This window comes from Bubalus kerabau, chromosome 2, assembly GCF_029407905.1.
Source record: "Bubalus kerabau isolate K-KA32 ecotype Philippines breed swamp buffalo chromosome 2, PCC_UOA_SB_1v2, whole genome shotgun sequence".
NCBI lineage: Eukaryota > Metazoa > Chordata > Mammalia > Artiodactyla > Bovidae > Bubalus > Bubalus kerabau.
Genome location: NC_073625.1, coordinates 156,737,391 through 156,765,307, shown reverse-complemented (window position 1 = coordinate 156,765,307; position 27,917 = coordinate 156,737,391). Strand labels below are relative to the sequence as shown.

General features: G+C 47.6%; 1 long non-coding RNA gene across 2 annotated transcripts; it reads left to right on the top strand.

Annotated features, from left to right (window-relative positions):
- The first annotated feature begins 302 nt into the window (after window positions 1-302).
- Window positions 303-19,063, top strand: LOC129644952 (uncharacterized). 2 transcript variants are annotated; one of them, XR_008711078.1, is made up of 5 exons: window positions 303-1,385; window positions 16,442-16,531; window positions 17,108-17,174; window positions 18,366-18,512; window positions 18,756-19,063. It is a non-coding gene; the product is annotated as an uncharacterized LOC129644952 (long non-coding RNA). The 2 variants fall into 2 exon arrangements; XR_008711077.1 differs by lacking the exon at window positions 17,108-17,174 and having other exon boundaries at window positions 326-1,385.
- The last annotated feature ends 8,854 nt before the right edge of the window (window positions 19,064-27,917 follow it).

Genomic DNA, 27,917 nt, shown 5'->3' with positions numbered 1-27,917 from the left:
TAGCATGGGTCTGTGAGTTAAATTACATGGAGTTGAGTAATTTTAACTATACATGTTACGGAACCAAACTTGGGTCTGCTTGCCCGTGAGAGGCAATGTACTGACACCAGGTTGCGGTGAAGGACAGTGCAGCGCTTACTGCAGGGTGCCAAGCAAGGTGTTCAGGACAGCAAGTGCTCAAAAAGCCCAAACTCCTAGATGGGCTTCAGGGAAGCATTTTTAAAGACAAAGTGAGGGAGGGGCAGCCCAGGGTAGGATCAGGTTGTGCACAGTTCTCTAATCGGCTGACGGGGAAGTAAAAGGTCAGAGTCGCAGAAGTTAATATTATCAGTCCTTAGGTACCAGTAGGTCTCGGGGCTACATGCTCATGGTCATCAGGTAGATAATTTCTTTCATTTAATGGTGGTTTTAGTATCTGTGAAACAAGGTAGGAAAGGTCAACCAGATACGATTACCTAGATACTTCAGAGAGGAGCTACAGCAGAGGGTATGGGGGGGTGGGGGTCTGTCCTGAAAAGGCCCCATAGGGTCCTGCTCACTTCCATGTACTTATTATTATACATAGGAAAAAGGAAAATACTCAGACAAAGGGAAGCCCCTGTGGCTCAGATGATAAAGAATCTGCCTGCAATGCAGGAGATGCGGGTTCAATCCCTGGGTCAGGAAGATCCCCTGGAGAAGGAAATGGCAACCCACTCCAGTATTCTTGCCTGGGAAATTCCATGGAGAACGGAGCCTGGTGGACTACAGTCCATGGGTCGCAAAAGAGTCCGACACCGCTTAGTGACTAAACAACAACTCCTCAGGCAAAGACTGAAGTACCTGAAATTGTTTTCACCATTCAACCCAATTCTAAATGTTTGGAGAAAAGAATAAAATAGTGGTTCTGAAAAGTGTTATAGTTGGCCCTTGGCCCATAGGCTGATGTGGACATAAGATTTATAAACAGCAGGGTAGAAACAGGAAATCACAGGTCAGATAGTTCTTTAGGTGTAGGGAAAAAAAAGATACATTTAAAATTTGAGTCAATATGAAGGAAGAGAAAACAGAAAACCCATTGGCCAAAATCAGCTCTAATCCAGGAAGGCTGTCAAGAAGGATGTGGGATTCACAGGTGAGTTAATTTAGAACAATCAAGGCGCTATTTTCTAAGTATTCTCATAGCCCCTGACACGGGTAGGACGCGTAGTGCTGAGCTTGGCCCCATTTCACAGAGGAGGGGACTCGCTGGGTGTCTCCGCGGCAGCAGGAGGGCGCGGCTGAAACCCCAAGCCCGGTCCTCCGCTGCCACCAACACCTCCCAGCCTGCCGGGAGGACCGCGGCTTTGTACCAGGTTCCCCCTGCCGGCTGGGACTTTCGACTTTATCAGCTCGACAGCAGCAAGGTAGGCCCCGAGGGCAGGAGCCCGCCACAGGCTGGGGCATGTGGGTGGTGAGCTGGGGCCCGAGGGTGCGTTCATGCCTCGCCCCCACGGCCCCGGCGGGCCTTGACCTTGGCTAGCTCGTCGTGGGCCCCTCGTGCCTGTGCGTCTATGTTTAGGTGTCTGGTTTTCCCTCTCTGACAAACTGAACCTTGTACTTTTTTGCAAATCGCCTGTGTTTGCTCAGCAATCGACCAGCAGCTGCAAGACTGCAGGTGGTGGCCGAGCATGCGACCAGTCAGTCCAAGTTCCAAGGGGTCCCTTGCGGGGGGTGGGGGTGGGCGGTCCGGGGATGCTGTGACTTGGGCTGAGCCCCAGGATCTTGCTGTAGACTCTGAAGGTTCCTACAGCTCCCTTAGGCTAAATTTTGTAAGATGAAAGATGTCCTGGGCCACAATTCAGCCACCATCTAGTGTATTTTAACAAGAGGAAAGCCCTCTTTATGTTTAAGAAGCTAATAATACATTTAATGCTATGATGTATTAATGATAGTAGTAATACTTTTAGGGAAGAAAAGTTATGACCAACCTAGATAGCATATTGAAGAGCAGAGACATTACTTTGCCAACAAAGATCTGTCTAGTCAAAGCTATGGTTTTTCCAGTGGTTATGTATGGATGTGAGAGTTGGACTGTGAAGAAAGCTGAGCACCAAAGAATTGATGCTTTTGAACTGTGGTCTTGGAGAAGACTCTTGAGAGTCCCTTGGATTGCAAGGAGATCTAACCAGTCCATTCTGAAGGAGATCAGCCCTGGGATTTCTTTGGAAGGACTCATGCTAAAGCTGAAACTCCAATATTTTGGCCACCTCATTGGAAGAGTTGACTCATTGGAAAAGACTCTGATGCTGGGAGGGATTGGGGGCAGGAGAAGGGGACGACAGAGGATGAGATGGCTGGATGGCATCACTGACTCGATGGACATGAGTCTGAGTGAACTCCAGTAGTTGGTGATAGACAGGGAGGCCTGGCGTGCTGTGATTCATGGGGTCGCAAAGAGTCGGACACGACTGAGCGACTGAACTGACTGACTGACTGAATACTTTTAGGAAGACTATGGTGATTCTTGTTTTTCTGTTTCTTCCTATTCTTTTGAATTCAAAACAGGTCCCCTTTCTGCTGCCTTTGTTCAAACCAAGGCAAGCTTTTGTTCAAAATAGGACTTACTCCACACTTAACAGGTTTTGATTTTCTAGATTTGAAAATCTATTTGGAATTTACACAAATGCCTTTCACCTCAACACCTCTTGTCCAGATAGAAGCATGAATCTGTACTTCTCTTTCCTTCCACACACTGCATTTTGGATATCTTGCAAACATGTCAGATTGTTCATCATTAAACATATTAAACATACTCTTATTAAAGAGCTATTGTAATGCTGCTCTCCAATAATGTTTATCTTTGCATTTAAAAAGGGAGCTAGATGTTGCCAAGACAGTCAATAACAGTAATATGTAAGATGCTTGGCAATTCTCTAAATGTTTCATTCTCTGGAATCAAAAAGTTCTCTTCCTGGATTAGATTACCTCTATTCCTCAACAGAGATGTTCTCAGCTTGTTTAATATCAGACCCCTAAGATTTTATCCAGTGCCATTTTAAGAAATGGTCAGGTGAAGAACAACTTAAAATTCTCTGTGAATCTGCCATTGTTGTTCAGTCACTGCTGTGTTCGACTCTGTGACCCCATAGACTGCCATAGACATTCGTTATGTTGCTTAATATATAAAACCCTTGTAAATAATTTCCACCTGAACTTGAGTCCTAAAGAAAGTTTGGTTGTGCTTTCTTTTATCAATTAATGAAAGCCACAGAATGCAACCTACAGTTCTTTTTGCCTTCACTGCCAGGAATCTCAGAGCGTCATTCTCTGCTGGATTATTGTTTATTGAGTCACTCACAAGCTTCCCTATTTTTTATTAGTAGCGACTGACACGCAGCACACCTTGCAGCTGTGGGGGCCCCACCCGACACCGGGGCCCTGGGTGCATGCAGCTGTCTGGGCTGTGCTGGGACACCACAGCTCATGAGTCATTTCTTATTTCCCCTCAAGTGTTAGCACAGATTTCCTTCATTTAAGGGTCTCGAGTGCTCAACTCATTGTTCAAGAAAGCCTGACATCTGTGCTTCCTTCCATACTGCAGGAAAACTTTCTCATTTCCCTAGAATGTATTTGTTCAGTCCAGAGGTATCTGCCAGTTGTGAGGAGAGGAGTATTAGCAAAGGCACTCAGGAAGCCACAGGGAAAAACTTGTTCAGGATTCTGAGGACCCTTAGAGGAAGGGCTGCTGGAGAAGGGGAAGAGAGTAATGTCTCTTGAAGCTCAGCTGTGTGCCAGGTGCAGTGTATGCTGAGTACTGAGCAGTTTGGGTTTTTTTTTAACCTTCCCTGCAGGCCTCTGCGGAGAAGGCGATGGCACCCCACTCCAGTACTCTTGCCTGGAAAATCCCATGGATGCAGGAGCCTGGTGGGCTGCAGTCCGTGGGGTCTCGAAGAGTCGGACACGACTGAGCGACTTCACGTTCACTTTTCACTTTCATGCACTGGAGAAGGAAATGGCAACCCACTCCAATGTTCTTGCCTGGAGAATCCCAGGGACGGCGGAGCCTGGTGGGCTGCCGTCTATAGGGTCACATAGAGTCGGACTGAAGCAACTTAGCAGCAGCAGGCCTCTGAGGGAGGCACGTTTATACCCATCTTCCAGATGAGAAAGCAGACTCAGAGGGGCTAAAGGACTTCCTCAAGTTACATTGCTATTAAGGGCTGAGTTGTGGAGTCCAACCCAGTTTGATAGATGCTGGGGCTCATTCCACATTCACTGTAAATTCTGCTCACAGAGAACAAGGCTGTGAATAAACCATCATGGACTGAGGACACAGGCCTCAGGCAGGGACTCTGAGACCAGGGTGGCTGGGTTCAAAACCCAGGAGTGTCACCAGGGGCATGACCCTGGGCAGATGACTTAACCTCACCCCCGCCTGTTTCATACATCTACAAAATGGGGAGAGTTGTTGTGAGAAGCACGTTAACCCTGGCACAGTGTCAGTCTTCCACAGGTGTTAATTATCACTCTCCAGTTATATATACCCCAGTGTTGTTTTATTGCTGCTTTTTTGCCCAAATGATGGTGGTGGTTTTTTTTTGTTTGTTTGTTTGTTTTGGCTACACTGGGTCTGTGTTGCTTTTCGTGATCTTTCTCCAGTTGTGGTGAGCAGGGGCTGCTCTTCGTTGTGATGCACAGGCTTCTCATTGCGGTGGCTTCTCTCTCTCTGTGCGGGTCACAGGCACGTGGGTTTCAGTAGTTGTGGCTCGTGCGCTCTATGGCACTGGCTTAATAGTTGTGGCACATGGACTCAGTTGCTCTGAAACAAGTGGGATCTTCCCCAACCAGGGATCAAACCCGTGTCCCCTGCATTGGCAGGTGGATTCCTATCCAACTGTGCCACTAGAGAAGGTCATGATGGTGTTTTTCTGTCTGTCTCTATTACGAAATCATTCACTTGGAATGGTAGCTCTTGATAGCGGGGTCATCTTTGGAACAGCCCAGGGAGGTTTTAAAGTATTGATGCCTGTCTCCCACCCCTAGAAATTCTGATTCAGTTGATCTAGGGAGTAACCTGAGTAGGGGGAAGATTCTTAGTGGTTCTCAAAGTATGGTTCCTGGACCCACAGCTCAGTATAACCTTGGAGCTTGCTTGTTGAAAACACAGATTCCCGGGCCCCCACCCCAGACCTACTGAACCAGATTCTTGGAGACTAGAGCTCAGCAAAACAGGTCCTCTAGGTGATCTGACATCCATGAAGGTCTGAGAGCCATTGCTCCAAGGGAAGGCAATGCTTGAGACCACCTCACTGTCCTAAGTACAAGGCCTGGAGACGTAGGCTGACCTAGAGGATCTATATGCTTGTTTACACTGAATGAACCCCTAGTACATGAGAATCCTTATGTACTAAGGATTCCTAAGCTGTGACTCCATTGGCCCATCCTCTCCCAGCTCCAGGGAAAGCCAGCCCCCCACCAGAAGTCTGGTTAAATGTCAAAGGACATCAAGCTAAAATAGCCCCATTTGTACATTTCATGATGTGGGTCATGAAACCATGAACCAAAAATACTAAATTCCTCTAAACCCACATAACCCGGAGTCCTTTGGCTATAGCCCCTCACTTCCTATCAGAGTAGCCCTGCCCTAAGCCTGTGGACACTAAGACTGCCTCCCCTCTCCTGGGCACTGAGGCGTGCTCCCATCCTCCTGCTCCTTCTCCCATAATCAGTGCAGTCTGGTATTAACACACTTCTGAAGGTTTTAGGTGGATATTGCAGGATAGAGCTACTCTGTCCCTTCCAGTGACTCTGTATGACTCTGTTCTGATGCCTGACATGATGCTCTGACACTCTCAGAGGCATGGATGTCTATTTCCCTCTTTTCCTTATAGAGCAACTCCCAGAGCATCATCCCTTGGCACCCGTGTCTTGTTCCTGCTCCTTCAGTCATCATTAGTCTCTCTTGAAAATGAGAAATGTTTGCATTAAACATTTGCCTTCAGTGTTTATCCAGATTCTGTGGAACTTGTGATCAGAAGATGTCTCTCCAATGTCGTACAATATATCTTTCATCATCTGATTGAAAGAGAAAGGCCACTGTCACTTCTAGAGAAACAGATGCCATCTGTGCGTCTTTGGTGTAATTTCTCATGGGGACAACACTCATGTTTCCTCATGCTTCATGGAGCCATCCACTGGGAAAGTTGTAGTAAAACTTTATACTTTTTTTAAACAACTCATTCATTCTAGATAATGCTGCCTCAGTTTCACAGGTGAATGAGCAACAGAATCATTAAAGGAAGGGCAGAAGAACAAGGCAGGGGAGCAGAAGAGAGAAGGCATGAATGAGTTAGCAGGGAGGGAGGGGGAAGAAGGCAGGGGGATAGATGGGTCCAGGGGTTTCTGAGATCTAGATCCAGGAGAAGTTAGAACAGGCAGGTATGAAACACAGCCTTGGCAATCGAGGTGAAAAGGAAAACGTGACAACTTCTGTTGCTCTGTAGCAGGATGTTAAGGGGGGCTTTTTCTCTTGCTGCAGAATCTCAGATGATCCCTTAAAGCTAAGGACATGGGGTACTATCAGCCACTCCACAGGCTATGGAGGGCAGGAGACCATCCACACAGAACATGCTATGCAGCAACCCAGAAAAGGGAGCCCAGTGACCCTGAGCCCATCACCTCGGGGTGTGGGGAGGAGAGGTGGGTTGATGAGGAAGACGGAGAGGTGAGTTGTTAGTATGCTGAGAACGTAACTGTCAACCTCAAGCCAAGTGGAGAGAGTTGCCAGAGAACCACTGGGACCAGGTGGGGCACCTCCCAGGAGGAGAGACAGACATCCTGTCTCCTGGCTGATCCAAGCAGAGCGGTGGAAGCTGTTCGGCCCCGCACCATGATGGGACTGGGACAGAATGGGGGAGAGGCTTCTCAGCGGAGCCTGACCTGTGTCCCCAGGTGTTGAGGGCCGGAGCCTGTCACAGTGTCTGTGATATACACTGAAATGCTTCAACCCAGATGGGGTGACACTGTGTGTGTGAAGATGTACCCTTGCCCACATTCCAGAGGCAGCTACCACAGGATATACAGTTATCCCTATCTTTGAACAGTATCAGAGGCTCTGCTCATTAGCATTGTTGTTGTTCAGTCGCTAAGTAATGTCCAACTCTGCAACACCACAAACTACAGCACGCCAGGCTTCCTTGTCCTTCACCATCTCCCAGAGTTTGCTCAAACTCATGTCCATCGAGTCTGTGATGCTATCCAACCATCTCATCCTCTGTCATCCCCTTCTCTTCCTGCCTTCAGTCTTTCCCAGCATCAGGGTCTTTTCTAATGAGTCGGCCGCATAAGAAGTACGTAAAATGGATTTAATTTTGTGAAGTTCATAGGATTCGAGTTACGTGGGTTGGCCAAATATTTGCAACTCTCCTCACACTAGGATGAACTTAGTGTGGAGCTAGGGGCCTACAGCTTCTAGCCTAATATGCACCAGAGATTTCTTTTTTTTAATCATTTGTTAATTTTAGGCTGTGCTGGGTCTTCATTGCTGCACTCAGGCTTTCTCTGATCGAGGGGAGCAGGGGCTACTCTTCCCTCAGGGGTATGGGCTTCTCCTCGCACTGGCTTCTTTTGTCGTGGAGCACAGGCTCTAGGCTTGTGGGCTCAGTAGTTGCGGCATGCAGGCTCTGTGGTGTGCAGACTTCAGTAGTTGTGGTACGTAGGCTTCTCTATTTGTGACGTGTGGGCTTAGTTGCTCTGAGGCATGTGGCATCTTCCCAGACCAGGAATTGACCTCACGTCCCCTGCATTGGCGGGCGGATTCTTAACCACTGGACCACCAGGGAAGTCTCACACCTGAGGCTTGATCCCTACATGGTCCTGTGGCTAGCAGTTGGCTCAGAGCAATCTGGTTGTCTCATGGCCAAACCTATAGTTTATTTGAATCTTACCTCTGCAACACCATGATGTTTCCCTTAAGTTAGTCTTTTGTGCAGAGATAGAGATTTCATGATAACCTAATAGCAGATTGTGAAGGAATAATCAGCTCTCACCTACCTGTACATATCACCTGGGCTTCCCTGGTGGCTCAGACAGTAAAGAATCTGCCTGCAATGTGGGAGACCGGGGTTCGATTCCTGGGTTGGGAAGATCCTCTGGAGAAGAAAATGGCTACCCACTGCAGTATTCTTGCCTGGAGAATCCCCATGGACAGAAGAGCCTGGCGGGCTACAGTCCATGGGGCTGCAAAGAGTAGGACACTACTGAGCGACTAAGCACAGCACACCTGTCCATAGCAGCAGCTACTATTACCTTTTATTATTTTTTATATCCAACTGAGTCCAACTTGTTCAAGTATGTACAACTCTCATTATTGAAGAAAGGTATTTTTTACCTTGGTAAAATACCTCAGTATTTTTACCATCATCTTCCTAAGTAGCTTATGTTTGTATCTCATTAAGTGGAAATCAAGGGGTGGCAAATTAGTTTTCAAACATATTCTTTAAAACCACCAACTGAATTGCGGTGGGATGCAGCAGGAAGGAGATATGTGTCACTTACCCACTGCTGCTGTAACGAATTACAGCAAACTTGTTATAGCAGCACAGGTTTATTATCGTGGCGTTCTGGAGGTCAGAAGTCTGAAATGGGTTTCACTGGGCTAAAATCAAGGAGCAGGCAGACTGATTCCTTCTGGGTGCTCCAGGGAGGAATCTGTTTCCTTCCTTTCCTAGCTCCTAGAACCTGAGCTCCTTGGACCTCAACCTTTCCCCCCTGACTCTCTGCCTCTCCTTCCTCTGTCTTTCACTTACAAGGATTCCTGGGTCGATAGGTTTACCAACCCAGATAATCCAGAATGTGCCTTCACCTCAAGACCCTGAATGTTATCATGTCTGCAAAGTTCCATTTGCTGTATAAGGTGATCTATTAACAGGTTCCAGGGACCGAAGGCTGGACATCCGGGGAACAGGGGCAGGGGTGTGATTCTGCTGTCCATAGGACAAGCCCAGGCACGTGAGCTGGCGCTGTGTTCCTTTCTCAGAAGACCTCTCAGCCTGCCCTACTGGTTAACCAGGCGAAATGATGGCCTCAAGAAAATAAGCTCTGGGTATTCTCGGGAAAATCACACCATCAATCCACACTTCAGTTTCTTTATCTGTGAGATTACAGAGGTGACTGTTCTCTAAAGCGTCTTCCAAATCTAAACCCTATGCTCCTCTTTTCTTTGGCAAAATAAGCTTTTGAAGAAATCTAGCTGCTTAACTCAAAGAAGCCAAAATGATGTGGTCCTAGTGCACGGGGGCAGGGAGGGGGGGTCCCGTGGTACTGCACCCCTGCCTGGGGCCCCAGAGACTCTCAGAGGCCGTGGGGTGGGATCCTGGGAGGAAGCCAGCACTCTGCTCTCCCAGAGACAGAGGAGGGACCCAGCAGGCCCAGATGGGAGGTTCCAGCTGACAGGCCACCCCAGGGGAAGGTGGTGCCTCAGCCTGTCCCTTTCTGCTGAGTCACCATCAAAGGCCTCCGGAGATGGTGACCATCTCAGAAATGGCTGCTGACTCAGGGCTGCCCCAGGGGTCCAGGGATGACTAGGGATGAGTCATGGCCCTCCCGGGTCTGCTCCTTGCACACTGACTACCTCTGATCTCCCTGGAGCCTCAGGCTCCTAGAAGAGCAGGTCTCCAAACACCGGAGATGGATGGGACCTTAGACATCATTTCACAGATGTCCTTCCCTGTCAGGTGACCTCCAGCTGGCCATGTTTTGGCTTTCTAGCTACTCTGATAAATTACCCCATTTTGGTGGCTTACCTCCCTTTCTGGTCTGACCTTAAAATCAAAGTCCACTTTGTATCCTCAGCCCTGGGCTTCAGTCACCCCAGGTCCTCAGGACTCCTCGAGACCACCTACGTTTTCCATTGTCAAGGTCATCTACCAGCAGGAGCTCTAGACCATAGATCAGGGAACCAGGGCTTCCCATTCCTGTCCTCTGAGCAGCTGTGGGGCATTCAGCAAGTCACACTGTCCCTTTGGGCCACACAGGGGTTTAAGGATATTTCCTCCAAAGCCCCTTTCAGCAGCAATTCACGGGGATCAAACTAGAGCATTCAGACCACCAAGCACCTACTGTATAGCACAGGGAACTCTGCCTAACGTTACATGGCAGCCTGGATGCGAGGGGAAGAATGGATAACATGTATATCTATGGCTGAGTCCCTTCGCTGTTCACCTGAAACTGTCACAGCATTGTTTATCGGCTATACCCTAATACAAAATAAAAAGCTAAAAAAAAAAAAAGAATAGATCTCCTGAAAGTCCCCTTTGGTTGTGGAAGTGAGTCATCCTGTGTCACAGAATTCCTGAATATGGTGAGTCCGGCTTGGCCTGGGCAAAGCCGCGGCTACCCCCAAGTGCAGACCTTCCTTAGATGAGTTCTCCCTGTGGCTCTTGATCTCCTGTCTGTCCCCCTACCAGGAAGGTCCCTAGCCACAGCCTCCACAACCAGGCATTCTGCCGAGGGTCCTGTTCCTTTCCTGTCATCAGTCCTGCTCTCCCAACCTTGACTAGACTGTCCCCTCGTCATGCCAATCTCCTGGGGGGTCAGAGGGGTGACAATGGAGACCAGAAACTGAGCTGTGGCTTATTCTCCATCCACATGACAAGCCTGTCATTCCTGCTTTCTAACTGGACCTGCCTAACCAGACGGGCGCTGGGGTCACTGTGTGTGAGAGATGAGACAGACTCCTGCCTGTGAGGTGATGCTGAGGGCGGGCTGTTCTGTGGCAGATGTCACCTCTGACCTGCAGAGGGACATCCAGGGCCCCTACCCCCACCCCCACCCCCCGTACACCCCCCAGGGTCTCTGCGGAAGGCCTTGTCCCCCTGCCTAAAGTCCGGCCACACTTTGCCAAGGTTCCAGAATCTTCTTGGCCCCTTTGAACCAAACAGGTGCTCTCTGAAAGAGAACAGGGTTGCCCTTTTGCCATATCCATTTCAGTCAGCTGGCATCTCATGTTTCCCCTTTAAAAAATGAGCAACTTTTTTTGCTCATCCAGCAAGGCAAAGCAGTTTATTTCTGTCATGGGTTTAGGCACCCCCCTCACCTCTACAGAAGGAAAGAACATCAATTATGTGTGTTGTAAACTAGCTTCCTCAGGGGTCCAGGCCCTACGCAGGGGGACCCTCAGGGAGAGAGGTCTCCCTCTCCCCCCTCTTCTCTTCCCCAGAGCTTACATGCTCAGCTGGGGAGGGAAGAAAGGAAGGCCTATTGTTCCCACCAGCCATGTGCCCGGTGTTCCCCCTGGGAGGTAGAAAAGCCTGCCTAGAGATCAGATCATCTCCCGCCTGCTGTTCTGTTGATTTTGTTTCTGGTCTTTTTTGCTGTGCCTCCTGGCCCAGGCCCGCCAGCCACACCCCCCACCCCTGTGCCGCACCGGGTTCGTCCTGTCCCCTTTGCGCGCCTTTGATGTCCGGCTCAGTTCTCGGGGAGCAGAGGGAACTTCTCCCACCTGCCAGACTCGGGGTAGTGGGGTGTTGGGGCGGGAGGTGGGTAGGCAGAGTGAACAAAGGCATGTGGGGGGAGGGGTGCCGAGAAGGGACGGGGGCGGCTGCTCCCTGCCTGCCAGTGTTGGGATGGGAGACGCGGCAGGGTTGAGCCGACATCACCAACTTCTCGGGGCTTCGGAGCATCCTGCCTGCTGAGGCTCCGAGGGAGACTACAGCAGGAGGAGCCAGGAAATTCTGGTCGGACCCCGCCTCTGCCACCGTGTGACCCCGCACGGCCCTGCGCCTCCCAGGGTGAGCCTCTCTGCCCTGAGTGGGGCAGTAACTCCCGCTCCGCCCGTCAGCTTCCTGGGCTGAGGATGAGAGGCGCTAACACAGCCCTCTCCGAGAAGGCGCTGGGAGAAGCAAAAGGTCTTTGTGAGTCAGCGGTGGGAGTCGCTACTGAGTGCTCACCCACGGTTTACCCGCCACCCCGGGTCACGTAAGCATCTGGTGAGCTCGTGCTGCCCCCTAGAGGCCAAACCGCTCCTCGTAATTCACCTATTTCCAATTATATTTTGATTTTCTCAAAACCATCAGAGAAATTAAGGATGAATATGTAATAACCCAGCGGTGGATCTGAGCTACTTTTATACCAGTGCAGTCATAAAATATATTTTAAAATATTGTTTTAATGGAGGCAGTGGCCCATGAGGGCAAAAGAGTACAAGGCAGCCCTGGACCCAAGGTCTCAGGTGGCCTGTTTGAGCTCACCCTTCCTTGGGCGGCTACCCGCTAGCTGGCTACCCCTCCAAGCCTGTGGGGAGGCCTGCCTGGGGGCGTGATGGTGGCCACCTGCCAAGGCCTTACCCCAAAGGGCCCATGTTTTCCCCCAAGATGATAGGGATAACATGGAGGAACAGATGGAGAAACTGAAGCAATTTGGCTGCTTTTCTTCAGCCTTTAAAAAGCCTTTTAAAATCCCCAAAGATTACAAAATGCCTTGATAAATAGCTACCTTTCTCTTTGCTGATACTGAGACAGCACTAGTTGGCTTGGAGAGAAATTAGGCCTCCTGCATATTAACAATAACGGCTGCGTTCCCTCTTTATGAGAAATGTTCTCACAGTGCAGCCCCAGGTGGCAACTGCCCCTATTTTCAGATGAGGAATTTGGGGCCTAAAGGGTCACATGCTGGTGAGAGGGGAACCATAGCTTGAGCCGGAAGATTCTGGCTACAATCCCCCCAACTCCCCCACCCCCTGACACCCCCCACCTTTGAGTGCTGGCCCCCACCCTTGCATGGTGGGGAGGGAAACTGCAAAAAACCCAACAAGCCTTTTCCCTCCACACCTGTGGGATTAGTAATCTAGTCAACGGTTGGTCATCCTCTAGTTGTGATGAATAATCATCTGAAAACTCATGTCCTTTGACCTGGTTACCACTTTCCTTTTCCCTTCTCATCTGACAGATTCCTTGAGAGCCTTGGACATTCCAGAGAGCTCTGCATGCCCCTCCCTGGCCCCTTCCCAGGCCTCTCTGAGGAGCTTTTTAGACTTGGCCTCCCAGCCTTGGGACAGGAATGAAAGGCCATGGGCCTTCTGGAGGCTTCCCTCCACGGTCCCCTCTGGCCCCATGTTCTCTCCCCATCCTAAACAGGCAGGATGATGGGCAGAACTGAGATGAATGTTGTCAGTACGGTGAGCACAACGCTGAAAAGCGTGGAGAGGCAGGTGGGCAGCTTCGTCACAGAGGCCTTGGGGACCCAGGAGGGCAGTGGACACCCCATCATAGGTGCCTGGTTTGCTGAGAAGGGCTTGCGATACCCACAGTGGTATGGCAAGTGGAGTGACACAAAGACTTGCTTTCTTACCCATATGAGGCATGAACATTCCAGCAGGTATGCAGGAAGCCTTCTTCCAGGTCTTTCATCTCTGGAGTAAAACTCAGATTGTATGTGGGTTCTCCTACAGGCTAGGAAAACACATTTCATAAACTATCTCTTACATGCCAGCTCCTAGCCATTTTTGCATATGTCAAATTACATAACCATCGGAAATCCCTGTGAGATAGGGATTATATGGCAGGCTTTATGCATTAATAAACTGAGGTTCAGAGAGGCTGAGAGATTTGGCAAGGATCACAAAACTAATTGGGAGAGTATCGACTCAGAGCATGAGATAAGCTCCCGAAAAATGCTGCCTACCCTTGAGACCACAGTGTGCCTGACGCAAGACACCTCTGGATGCCTTTCTGCTTTGGGGCTGAAGGGAGCCCCCTATGGCATGTTAGGTGAGTGCGGACCATCTCCCAGTTGACTGGATCTATAAACTGAGCAATTAGATGACTTAGCTGTGCATCCATGCGCCCCCACCCCCCAGCCTTGGCTTTCATCCCGGTTTCCTGTTCCCTTCCTCCACTGCGCATGTGGAGGCCACATCGCCCTTGTGTCAAACCCTGTGGCCTCGTTTGTCTGCCACAGACATCCGGGCCACAGTGGGCAGCTGACCAAGATAAGAATGGAGAGACTGGGCAGGCTTGGGTTTAAATTCCACCTCTGCCATATTTTCAGGGAAAACGATTCAGATTTTAGGGTAGCGATGGAGGTGAGGTGGTTAGAGTCATAATTCTGTCCAAGAAGAGGAAAAGGAGCATCCGGGGCCAGCCCCTCGACAGCAGGCGGGGCCTTCATGCCCCGAGCAGGGGATGCACCCTGGCTGTCCCTGTTCTCCTCCACACACGCTGGTCAGGCTCAGTGTAACCATCTCTGGGAGGGGACCACAATTCACAGTGTTTAAGAGAAACCGCATGAAATTAGGGGGAGCATTTGCGTGGAGCCCACCGGACTCTGCACTTGACACCTGCTCCCTGGCCTCTGTTTCCTCGTCTTTAACATGTAGAGCTAATAATACGTAAAGCTAATGCTCTCAGCGCTTTTCACATAAGTTCACTCCTCCCCTGCTCACAGTGGCCCAATTCATGCTTCTCGGTGAGGCGGCCCAGAGGTTACATCACTGCCTGGGGTCACGACAGAGCTGGACTTTGAGCACAGGTGGGGGCTGCCGTGCTCTCAGCTGGTTGTTATGGGAATGATGCGGGCTTCCGCCGAGGTGAGAGGCCAGGACTGAGAGAGATCCTGTGTCCTAAGCTTCTGGAATAAAGCACGAACTTGGTTAATGCTCTTTTCCTTCCTGGCCTTCCGGGTTTGTGAGGAGGGGGCCACAGCCCACCTCTCTCAGCCAAGGTCTGCTTTGCACAGTGTCTACAGGGATGAATGAAAGGGAGGGTTTTGACAAGGTGGGTGGCAATAGGGAGGGGAGAGGAGTGCTAGAAATAGAGCTGTGTCTGCAAGGCAGGGGTCAGAGGGCTGCAAGCGTGGCTGGTGCCTTGGTTCTCTGGGGCCCAGCCTGCACACCAAGACGCCACTATGTTGGCTGCGGGTTTGAGTCCAAGAGAGAGGCTTCGGCTCCTACTGCCCCTCATATCATGGCTTTAGCCTCAGACCCCACCCCCACCCCCATTAGAAAAGACCCTGATGCTGGGAAAGATTGAAGGCAGGAGAAGGGGAAGACAGAGGATGAGATGGTTGGATGACTCAATGGACGTGAGTTTGAGTATACTCCGGCAGATAGTGGAGGACAGGGAAGCCTGGCGTGTTGCAGTCCATGGGGTCACAAAGAGTTGGACACAACTGAGCAGCTGAACAGCAACCACCACTCCGTTCCACCCAGTGCCGAGGAGCCTGGAACAACCGGAAAGCCTCGGGGGACAGGGAGGAGGGAGCTCCCGGCCACCCCGACCCCCTCTAGGGCTGGTGTGAGGAAATAGGGCTGCTCTGTTGCAGGCCTAAGATAGCCCAGGCCCACACCCAAGCTGCGGCTGCCCCACCCCGACTCTGGCCTGAGTCAGCCGCCGGCAGATGGAGAGTGTTCCTCAGAACCAGAAAGAGGTCTGTGTTAGGGGCCGCTTTCTGATGGAAGGTCTCCAAGCCTGACTGCCACAGTTCCGCCAGAGCCCAGCTTCTCCATCTCAGGCAGTCCAGGCGATGGTTACTGAGGTGTAGTCCTCTCTGTTTATCGAGATCACACGGGCCAAGGCCAGGTGTTTCCCGGGCCAAAACAAACAGACCTTGACTGGACGGCATACCAATGTGTTGGTTTCACCCTGTTCTTTCTGCGTGTCCCTCAGCTCAGTTGATACAGCGTGATCAGGACAGTGTAAAGTGATAGACACGCCATCACGACCTGCGCTGACCTTAGCTGTGTGCTCACAGGCGCTGCCTGCGTGTTCTGGGAAGGGGGACACCGGGTGGTTTTTTTCCCCACAAAGTGGGTTCACTGAATCCTAGTGACTTGGATGTTTTGGGAGTGGTTGTTTAAAAAATCCCACCCAGTACTTCAGTTTGCTCTGCTGTTTGTAAGGACAGTCACAGCCCCAGACTTCAGGAGGGAGATTCATCCACTGTCCTTATTTGGTTCCTTCCCATGTGACCAGCTGAACTGGGCTCTTCTTGTTCAAGGTTTGCCAAGGATAGTGGAGGTCTTGCTTCAATTGCTGGCATTTCAGAAGGGTTCTCGAAATGACAAAACGGTTCCTTTGCACTCTCTCGACATTTTCATCGTTGATGAATATTTATGAAGTGCCCACAATGAGGTTGCTTGCCAGTTCTGAACCCAGATATTTTTTATTCAATTGTGGGGGGAGGGGAGTGTTATTTGGTTAACTGTTTAACTTCTGAAAGCCTTTCTTTTCCTGGAAAAAAAAGACTGTCATTTTGCAAAGGAAAGAGTAAAGCGTTTGCTAATACATAGTATTTCTTCAGTTATCATTTTGGTTCCTGGACAGTGCTTGTTTTCTGAAACCCTCAAATTACCTTATTTCTTTGCACTAAAAATACTTAGTCAGTTGAACATTGGTTGAACTCATGACTGTGGCAACTTGTGCATTCAACAGATGGTTTCATTTTTTCCAATCCATTCTCTCCCTTTTTTTCCACTCCACCCAAGAACAAATCATGCATTGCTGGAGTGAGTCACCAGGGAACCCATCTCTGACTGAGTTCTTTGCTGTCCACGGTCCAACACTGCCCCCTCGTGGTAAGGAGAGCACGACGATCTCTGATTTTACCATCTCTTCCCCCCGCCCCCGCCCCCGGCCTGCGTCCCGCCCTCCCCCCGCCCCCCACCCCCACCCCCCGTGAGACCAGGGGCTGCTGGCTGATTTTAAGGAAACTCTTGACTCTTGTGAGGCCCAGAGTGGCCCCCAAGGTCCTGGGGCACAAAAGGCCTTGTTGTGTGTTCTCCAGGGTGAAGGGCTCTGGGCTGTAGATGTGACTTTTACCTCTGTTTGAGATGCAGTGAACCAGACTGCCTCGACCAAGAAAGTCCTTCCCTGGGAGCTGAATGCTTGGAAACGTATATAAGATGCTCCAGGCCTTTGCAGAAGTTTAGCCATAGCAGGAGCTCCTTTAGTGCATGGGCTGGGTTTTTTAATTTCTTTTTTTATTGTTTACTTTGGAGGGGATATTCTCTTTTATTTTTAATTGAAGGATAACTGCTTTACAATATTGTGTTGGTTTCTGCCATACATCAGCATGGATCAGCCATAGGTATACATGTGTCCCCTTCCTCTTGGACCTCCTCCCCACCTCCCTTCCCATCCCACCCCTCCAGGTTGTTACAGAACCCCGGTTTGAGTTCCCTGAGTTATGCAGCAAATTCCCATCGGTTATCCCAAATGGTAATGTATATGTTTCCATGCTACTCTCAATTCACCTCACTCTTTCTCCCCTGCCCCAGTGTCCATAAGTCTGTTCTCTATGTCTGCATCTCCATGGCTGCCCTGCAAATAGGTTCATCAGTACCATCTTTCTAGATTCCATGTATATGTGTTAATATATGATATTTGTTTTTCTGACTTACTTCACACTGAATAATAGGCTCTAGGTTAATCCACCTCATAGCACTGACTCAGATGTGTTCCTTTTTATGGCTGAGTAATATTCCATTTTACATATGTACCACATTCATCTGTCGATGGACATCTAGGTTGCTTCCATGTCCTAGCTATTGTAAATAGTGCTGCAGTGAACACTGGAGTACATGTGTCTTTTTCAATTATGGTTTTCTCAGGATGTATGTCCAGTAGAGGGATTGTTGGGTGATATGGTACTGTTATTCCTAGTTTTTTAAGGAATCTCCATACTATCTTCCATAGTGGCTGTATCAATTTACAGTTGAAGGTTTGGGTTTTAATCCCCTCTCTGGAGCTTCCCTGGTGGTTCAGCTGGTAAAGAATCCACCTGCAATGTGGGAGACCTGGATTCAATCCCTGGGTTGGAAAGATCCCCTGGAGAAGGGAATGGCTACCCACTCCAATATTCTACCCTGGAGATTTCCATGGACAGAGGAGCCTGGCAGGCTGCAGTCCATGGGGTCGCAGAGTCAGACACAACTGAGTGACTTTCACTTTCTGTTCCCAGAGTCTGGAACATTGCTTGACACTTGGCAAACAGTCCATAAATACTTATGAACTGACTTCAGGTAGTTTCTGTCATCAACAGTCATGTGCTGACACTGTTTTGGGTCCCTGGTTAAGACAAGGCATCTACAGCGTATACAAAGGACAGCCCCCACTCTGATTGGAGTCGAGTTGGAGAACTAGGCCAGGCACAAGAAATGACACTTGCCAGTGTTTTCATTGCTCAACAAATAACACAGGGAATAAGAGGCGCCAGTGTTTGGGGATAAAGGAGAACTCGACTGAGGCCATGATATCAGGGTCAGCTTTTCTGATGCATGGGAGGTGGGCTGTGCATTTAAGGAAATGATAGTAGCCAGATCTGTCAGGCACCTCCTAGCCCCTACCAGTGCCTTTTGTGTATATCATTAACACTTACAACATCCAAGGAAATGTTCTGTCTACCCACAGATGAGGAAACTCACAGCTCAGAAGAGTTAAGCAATGCTATCCAAGGCCACTCAGCCCAGAGCAAGACCAACAGGCTTCAAATAGAGAACCCATACCCTTCCCACCATGCACTACAAAAAAGTAAAAGTGGATCGCAGACCTTTTCAGGTACCTTTTTGGGGGGGCTTAATCTGAAGCAGCTTCCAAAGCAAGCAGCTACTGCTTCTGGGAAGCAAGGGCCAAGAGGGAGGAAGCTGGCAGCCTCAGGTTCTCTGGGCATGACACTGCCAGGGTGGCAGTGGGGCCACAGGGTCGCTGGGAGCCACCATTCCAGGACTGGCCAGCTTGCAGCCACCAGGGCAGGCGGAGCTGAGGTGTGGGCGTCAGCGCGGCTGTTGGATGCATTCCCAGGGCACAGCGGGTGAGCTGCCTCCACTGCTGAGAGACTGGACAGTTTCAAACTTCACTGTGTGAGTACTTATAAAGAGGCCAGCGATTCCAGGCTTGATGTGGGAAAGTATGATTAAAATGGGACTCGAGCAAAGCTGTGCAGGTGGATGCTGGTTAAGTACATGGACAAACTGTTTCGATTTGAAGCCTGGCCCAACCACTTACTAGCTGGGTGAAACCACCTCCGCATGGGTTCCCACCCACCACCACCATAGGGCTTTTTAAAGTTTTAAATGAATTAATAAACGTGAAACAGAGCAGCATCTGGAGCGCAGTGCTTATGTGAATTGGGATTACTGTCTTTATTCTTCTGCGGGCAGAACTTAGCAAAGGCATATATCCTCTGAGAGTTGTTGTCAAGGCTTCAAGTCTGATGAAGGACCCAGAGGAGGCTTAAGTGGACCCGTCTAAAGATACTGTCGCTGCTGCTTGGGAAAACAGATGTCCTTATTGTGTTTACAAGAAGGCTTGTGAGTCAGCTGAGCAGAGTGAGATCTTCTATCGCGTCCAGCCAAACAGTGACTTCTAGTGGCGGCCGTAGTTGTACTGCAAACTAAAGGGCTCCTGTCAGGAAAGGATAGCTTGTCAGAGGATGGGAATCACGAGGAAGAGAGGTTGTCCTGGCCCGGACAGTTGTTCTGGAAATTACAGCCATGGAGAGCCCTGAGAACTGGCAGTGTCGTTATTTGGACCTTAAAAAGTCACTTTGTTGATGTTCAGTCGCTCAGGCCTGTGACTCTGAGACCCCACGGACTACAGCACACCAGGCTCCTCTTTCACTGGCTCCTGAAGTTTGTTCAAACTCGTATCCGTTGAGTCGATGATGTACTCCAATCATCTCATTCTCCCTTTTCCTCCTGCCCTCAATCTTTCCCAGCATCAGAATTTTTTCCAGTGAGTCAGCCTTTCACATCGGTGTCCCAAGTATTGGAGCGTCAGCTTCAGCATCAGTCCTTCCAATGAATATTCAGGGTTGGTTTTCTTTAGGATTGACTGGTTTGACCTCCTTGCTGTCCATGGGACTCTCAAGAGTCTTGTCCAACACCACAGTTCAAAAGCATCAATTCTTCAGACTTCAGCTTTCTTTATGGTCTAACTCTCACATCCATACATGTCTACTAGAAAAACCATAGCTTTGACCAGACAGACCTTAGTCAGCAAAGTGATGTCTTTGCTTTTTAAGATGCTGTCTAGGTTTGTCATAGCTTTTCTTCCAAGGAACAGGCATCTTTTAATTTCATGACTGTCTGCAATGACTTTGGAGCCCAAGAAAATAAAGTATCTCACTGTTTCCATTGTTTCCCCATCTATTTGCCATGAAGTGATGGGACTGTATGCTATGAGCTTAGTTTTTTTGAATGTCGAAAATTAAGCCAGCTTTTTCACTCTCTCACCTTCATGAAGTGGCTCTTTAGTTCCTCCTCACTTTCTGCCATTAGGGTGGTGTCATCTGCATATCTGAGGTTATTGATATTTCTCCTGGCAGTCTTGATTCCAGCTTGTGCTTCATCCAGCCTAGCATTTTGCATGATATACTCTGCATATAAGTTGAATAAGCAGAATGACAATATACAGCTTTGACGTACTCCTTTCCCAATTTGGAACCAGTCCGTTACTCCATGTCCGGTTCTAACTGTTGCTTCTTGACCTGCATTCAGGTTTCTCAGAAGACAAGTAAGGTGGTCTGGTATTCCCATCTGTAAGAATTTTCCACAGTTTGTTGTGATCCACACAAAGGATTTACCACAGTCAGTGAAGCAGAAGTAGACGTTTTAGTGGAATTCCCTTGCTTTTTCTAAGATCCAATGGATGTTGGCAATTTGATCTCTGGATCCTCTGCCTTTTCTAAATCCAGCTTGAACATCTGAAGTTCTCAGTTAATGTACTACTAAAGCCTGGTTTGAAGGATTTTGAGCATTACCTTGCTAGCAGGTGAAATGAGTGCAACTGTGTGAACATTCTTTGTCATTGCCCTTCTTTGGGATTGGAGTGAAAACTGTCATTTTCCAGTCCTGTGGCCACTGCTGACTTTTCCACATTTGCTGGCATATTGAGTGCAGCATTTTCAAGCATCATCTTTTAGGATTTGAAATAGCTCAGCTGGAATTCCATCACCTCCACTATGTTTGTTCATAGTGATGCTTCCTAAGGTCAATTTGGCTTCACACTCCATCGTGTCTGGCTCTAGATGAGTGATCATACCATCATGGTTATCCAGGGCATTAAAACCTTTTTTGTACAGCTCTGTGTATTCTTGCCACCTCTTCTTAATTTCTTCTGCTTCTATTAGGTCCATACCATTTCTGTCCTTTATTGTGTTCATCTTTGCATGTACTGTTACTTTGGTATCTCTAAATTTTCTTGAAAAAATCTAGTCTTTCCCATTCTATTGTTTTCCTCTATTTCTTTGCATTGTTCACTTAGGAAGACTTTTTTTTTTTTTAAATCTCTCTTTGCTATTCTTTGGAAGTCTGCATTCAGATGGATATATCTTTCTTTTTCTCCTTTGCCTCTCACTTCTCTTTTCTTGGCCATTTGTAAAGCCTTCTCAGACAACCATTTTGCCTTTTTGTATTTCTTTTTCTTGGGGATGGTTTTGGTCACTGGCTCCTATACAGTGTTACAGACCTCTGTCGATAGTTCTTCAAGCACTCTATCAGATCTAATCCTTTGAATCTATTTGTCACTTCCATTGTCTAAGCATAAGGATTTGATTTAGGTCATACCTGAATGGCCTAGTAATAGATGGGGAGACAGTGGAAACAGTGTCAGACTTTATTTTTTTGGGCTCCAAAATCACTGCAGATGGTGACTGCAGCCATGAAATTAAAAGACGCTTACTCCTTTGAAGGAAAATTATGACCAACCTAGATAGCATATTGAAAAGCAGAGACATTACTTTGCCAACAAAGGTTTGTCTAGTCAAGGCTATGGTTTTTCCTGTGGTCATGTATGGATGTGAGAGTTGGACTGTGAAGAAGGCTGAGCACTGAAGAATTGATGCTTTTGAACTGTGGTGTTGGAGAAGACTCTTGAGAGTCCCTTGGACTGCAAGGAGATCCAACCAGTCCATTCTGAAGGAGATCAGCCCTGGGATTTCTTTGGAAGGAATGATGCTAAAGCTGAAACTCCAGTCCTTTGGCCACCTCATGCGAAGAGTTGACTCATTGTAAAAGACTCTGATGCTGGGAGGGATTGGGGGCAGGAGGAGAAGGGGACAACAGAGGATGAGATGGCTGAATGGCATCACTGACTCAATGGACATGAGTCTGGGTGAACTCCGGGAGTTGGTGATGGACAGGGAGGCCTGGCGTACTGCGATTCATGGGGTCACAAAGAGTCGGACACGACTGAGCAACTGAACTGAACTGACCTGAATGGCCTAGTGGTTTTCCCTTTCTTCAATTTTAGTTTGATTTTTGCAATAAGGAGTTCATGATCTGAGCCACAGTCAGGTCCTGGTCTTGTTTTTGTTGACTGTATAAAAATTCTCCATCTTTGGCTGCAAGATTATAATCAGTCTGATTTTGGTATTGACTATTTGGTGATGTCCATATGTACAGTCATCTCTTGTGTTGTTGGAAGAGGGTGTTTGCTATGACCAGTGCATTCTCTTGGCAAAACTCTGTTAGCCTTTGCCCTGCTTCATTTTGCAATCCAAGGCCAAATTTGCCTGTTACTCCAGATATCTCTTGACTTCCTACTTTTGCATTCCAGCCCCCTATGATGGAAAGGACATCTTGTTTTGGTGTTAGTTCTAGGAGGTGTTGTAGGTCTTCATAGAACCATTCAGCTTCATCATCTTCAGCATTACTGGTTGGGACATAGACTTGGATTACTGTGATGTTGAACAGTTTGCCTTGGAAATAACAAAGATCATTCTGTCATTTTTGAGATTCCACCCAAGTATTGCATTTCAGACTCTTTTGTTGACTATGACAGCTACTCCATTCCTTCTAAAGGATTCTTGCCACAGTATTAGATATAATGATCATCTGAGTTAAATTCACCCTTCTTGTCCATTTTATTTCACTGATTCTTAAAATGTCAGTGTTCACTCTTGCCATCTCCTGTTTGATCACTTCCAATTTACCTTGATTCATGGACCTAACGTTCCAGGTTCCTATGCAATATTGTTCTGTACAGCATTGGACTTTACTTTCACCACCAGACACATCCACAGGTAGGCATCATTTCAGCTTTGGCTCAGCACTTTCATTCCTTCTGGAGCTATTTCTCTGCTCTTCTCCAGTAGAATAATGGACAGCTACCAACCCGGGAGAGGGGGGGGTCCATTTTCAGTGTCATATCTTTTGCCTTTTCATACTGTTACTGGGATTCTCAAAGCCAAGAATACTGAAGTGGTTTACCATTCCCTTCTCCAGTGGACCATGTTTTGTCAGAACTTTCCATCATGACCCATCTGTCTGGGTGGCCCTACACGGCATGGCTCATAGTTTGTTACACAAAACTGTGATCCATGTGATCATTTTGGTTAGTTTTATGTGACTGGTTTTCATTCTATCTGCCCTCTGGTAGATGAGAATAAGAAGCTTGTACAAACTTCCTGATGGGAGGGACTGGATGTGGGGAAAACTATGTCTTTCTCTGACGGGCAAGGCCATGCTCAGTAAATCTTTCATTTTCTGATGAGTGGGGCTGTGTTCCCTCCCTGTAGTTTGGCCAAACTACGGTAGGGGTAATGGAGACCTCCTTCCAAAGGATTTATGTGAGCATGCCATACCTCCCAGGACTGCTTCTGTCAGTGTCCCTGACCCCGCAGCAGGCCACTGTCGACCCACACCTCCATCAGAGACTCCCAAATACTCAGAGGCAGTTTGGCTGGGTCTCTTGTGGGGTCACTGCTCCCCTCTCCTGGGTCCTGGTGTGCACAAGGTTTTGTTTGTGCCCTCCAAGAGTCTCTGTTTCCCCAGTCCTGTGGAAGTTCTGTAATCAAATCCCGCTGACCTGCAAAGTCAGATTCCCTGGGGATTCTCAGTCCCTTTGCTGGATTCCCAGGTTGGGAAGTCTGTTGTGGGCCCTAGAATTTTTGCAACAGTGCTAGAATTTCTTTGGAGTAATTGTTCTCCAGTTTGTATATCCCCCACCTGGCAGCTCTGTGGTAGTGCTAATGGAGACCTCCTCCAAGGGGACTTATGCCGCCCACCCCACCTCCAGGACTGCTGCTGCCCTGTGCCTCCTTGGAGACACTCAAACACTCACAGGCAGGTCTGGCTCAGTCTCTTGTGGGGTCACTGCTCCTTCCTCTGGGTCCTGGTGCACACAAAGTTGTGTTTGTACCCTCCAAGCATCTCTGGTGGGCATGGGTTTGATTTTAAATGTGACGGCACCCCTCCTGCTGTCTTGCTGCAGCTTCTCCTTTGCCCTTGGATATGGGGTATCTTTTTTGATGGATTCCAACCTTCTCCTGTCAATGGTTGTTCAGCAACGAGTTGCAATTTCTCAGAAGACTAGGGCATGTCTTTCTACTCCACCTTCTTTAATGCTGTATTATTATATACATATATATATACAGTGAAATACTGATAGGTAAAAGGACATGGTACTGCAACAACTTCACCTCAGACACATGAGAGAATCCATTACATACACACGTAGAGGGACAGAGTGATAGAACAAGCATGGTAAAATGTTACTATTTGGAAACGCTGGGTGAAGGATATACAGGAATTCTTTGTAGTTTTTTTGCTTTTTTATATCTAATTTCAAAATGTTTTTTAAAATGTTTTCAATTTCAATGTTATTTTTATGTCCCCATAGTGAGTTGAATAATGTCCCCCCCCCCAAATTCATATCCACATAGACCCTTAGAATGTGATCTTATTTGGACATAGTCTCTGTGGATGTAATTAGTTACAATGAGGTCATGCTGGATTAGACTGGGCCCTAAATCCAATGACTCGTGTCCTTATAAGAGAAAAGGGGAACTTCCCTGGCAGTCCAGTGGTTAAAACTCTGCACTTCCACTGCAGGGGGCACAGGTTCAATCCCTCATCAGGGAACTAAGACCCTGCATGCCTTGTGTCATGGCCAAAAAACAAAAAAAGTTAATTAAAAATAAAACAGCTAAATTAACAAAAGAAGAGGAGGAAGAGAGGACACGTACAGAGAAAAAGGCCCCATGAAGACGGAGGCAGAGAATGCAGGTAGGATTAGAATGTCAAGGACTGCTGGGAGAAGCTACAAATAATTGAGAAAGGATGCTTCCTTAGAACCTTCAGAGGGAGCACGGTCCTGCCGACACCTTGATTCCAGACTTCTAACCCCCAGAACTGTGAGGGAAGACATTTAAGTCATCAAGTTTGTGGTAATTTGTTAGTCTACCTTAGGAAAATAATAGTCACCCACATGCTTAAAATGGCTCTCTAGTCTATCTCAGTCTGTCATCCACAAGCCTCTGATGATATTAATAATGATAATATTATTTATTTAACATTTACTACAAGATTATATGCATTATTTCTTTTAATCCTCCTAACACCTGAATAGAGCAGGTTCATGACTAATTCTATGGCTGGGAAGTGACTGCTTAGAGTGGTTAAGTAGTGTGCAAAGGTAGACAGCTAGTGAGTAGAGAGGCTGAGCCTTGACCCCAGGCAATCTGAATCCATAAGCCTCACCATTTCTGCTCCAACATTGTTCACTCTTTGCTGCACAAGCCCTTCCTGTCAGAGCAAACAAGCCTCATGTCTGTCCCCCACGCCCAGCTATCCAAGTCCAGACATCGAGCCTTGCCTTGAGATTACACCACATCTTCCTCCTTATCCTTTTAAATCCTGTCCATCCCAGGCCCAGCCGCACTTCCTGTCCTCTGAAATTTCCAAGCCACGAGGCCACAGCAGTCCCTCCTTCTTTAGCTCAGCTCTGTGTACTGCTTGCTTGGTCCCAAAATATACTCAGGATTATTTTGGACATTATTTACCTTAAAAAAAAAAAATTGTCTCCACCCGGATAGCAAGTACCCTGCAAGTAGGTGGTAATTGTATGTAGGTATCTGCCACATCTCTAGACATCAACTTTCCTTGCCCTTCTTTACTTTTTTATTTATTTTGGTTTGTGTTGATCTTGCTGCAGGGACTTTTCTCTAGTTGCGGTGAGCAGGGGCTACTGCCCAGTTGGACTGCACAGGCTTCTCATTGCGGTGGCTTTTCTTATTGTGGAGCGTGGGCTTTAGGGAGCTCAGGCTTCAGCAGTTGTGATTCCCCAGCTCTAGAGCACAGGCTCAGTAGTTGTGGTGCACGAGCTTAGCTGCCCCACAGCAGGTGGAATCTTCTTGGACCAGGGATCAAACCTGCATCTCCTGTATTGGAGGCAGGTTCTTTACCACTGAGCTACCAGGAAGCCCCTCTCTCCTTGCCCTTCTTTCTGTAGTTAGGAACCTCTCAGAAAAGCTTTCATCAGGCATATATGTAATCACAGTACAAACTTGACATTTGCAATTTGACTGTTTTGAAGCTTGTTGACGTAATTTCAGTTGTGTATAAGATATAGTCTGCTACATCAAAAAGACCACAACCAACCAATGTTGAAGAGGATGACGAGAAAAGGGAACCCTTGTACACTATTGACAGGAATATAAATTGGTACAGCCACTGTAGAAAACATTATAGAAGTTCCTCAAAACCTGAAAATAGAACTATCACATGATCTGAAAAAAATGAAGACACTAATTTAAAAAGATACATGTACCCCAACGTTCACAGCAGCATTATTTACAACAGCCAAAACATGGACGCAACCTACGTGTTCATCAACGCCTGAATGGATAAAGATGTGGCATATATATACATAATAGAATACTACTTAACCATAAAAAGAGTGAAATCTTGCCATTTGCAACAACATGGGTAAACCTGGAAGGCATTATGTTTAGTGAAATAAGAGAAAAACAGATACTGTATATCATTTATACGTGGAATATAAAAAATAAAACTAATAAGTATAACAAAAAAGACTTACAGACAGTAGAGAACAAGCTAGTGGTTACCAACGGGAAGAGGGCAGGGGGCAGTGGCAAGACAGGGGCAGGGGATTAAGAAGTACAAACTATTATGTATAAAATAAATAAGCTATTGTACAGCATGAGGAATATAGCCAATTATTTTATAACAACTATAAATGGGAGCATAACCTTTAAAAATGGTGGATTACTCTTGTATACCTGAAACTAATATTGTAAATCAACTATACCACACCCCTGAATGTGTATGTATATTTTTAAGATATTGGCAACACAGCTCAAAAAACACAGTCTGCTAATGGCTGAGAGCATGACTAAACAATGTCAACACTAGTCTAGGTTGCAGTATTTGTCAAATGAATGAAACTTGGTCTGTTTGAAAAAGCCCTAGAAAGAATATATTTTGAGTAGAAAATTAGTTTCCTAATTAAGGGTGGATTATTTTACCTCACGGTGGCTTAGATTTACGACGTGCCTTGTGCTCTGTACAAAGACCTGACGTGTCGCACGTTCCGTGTAAAAACAGAAGAATCCATTTATGGAATTTTTCTGCAAGTGCTGCAGCAATGCAAGAACTGCTTGAGTGAGGAATTCCAGTTTGCAAAGGTAAACACATTGCATTGCAGTTAACTAGCAGAGATGTTGGGCACAATAAGTAATCTGATTTTCAACTGACCCAGGAGCCTAGGTACACAGTACCATGTTCACAGATGTGGGGGTTCATATAGGTCTTGGATTATCTTTGAGATGTCAGGTTCAGGCAGGTAACATCTGTGAGTAAAAGGAGCAGGATCCCAGAAAGACACCCCCATCAACAGTGATGAATGTCAGTTGACACCTGCTTTGCTGTTGCAATTAAGAGGGAGTTGGCAGAAATATACCACACTGGTGTGCACACCCCAACCAGAAGGCTGCTGGGCTCGGGTCATTTGTTGTCTTGAGGGATTGTAGATCTCATGTATTCTAATTTTTAGAAAAGTTGGAGGCCTAGGTTTTTATGTATTTCCAAATTTAAAAATGTTAGCAACTAGTTCACCTAAAACAAACATTGTTCAAACCAAATACTGGTGTGTGAGCTAAGATGTGGCCCAGCGCCCACCAATTTGCTACCCCTGGGCTGTTGTTTATCTGCCTGCTTTAGT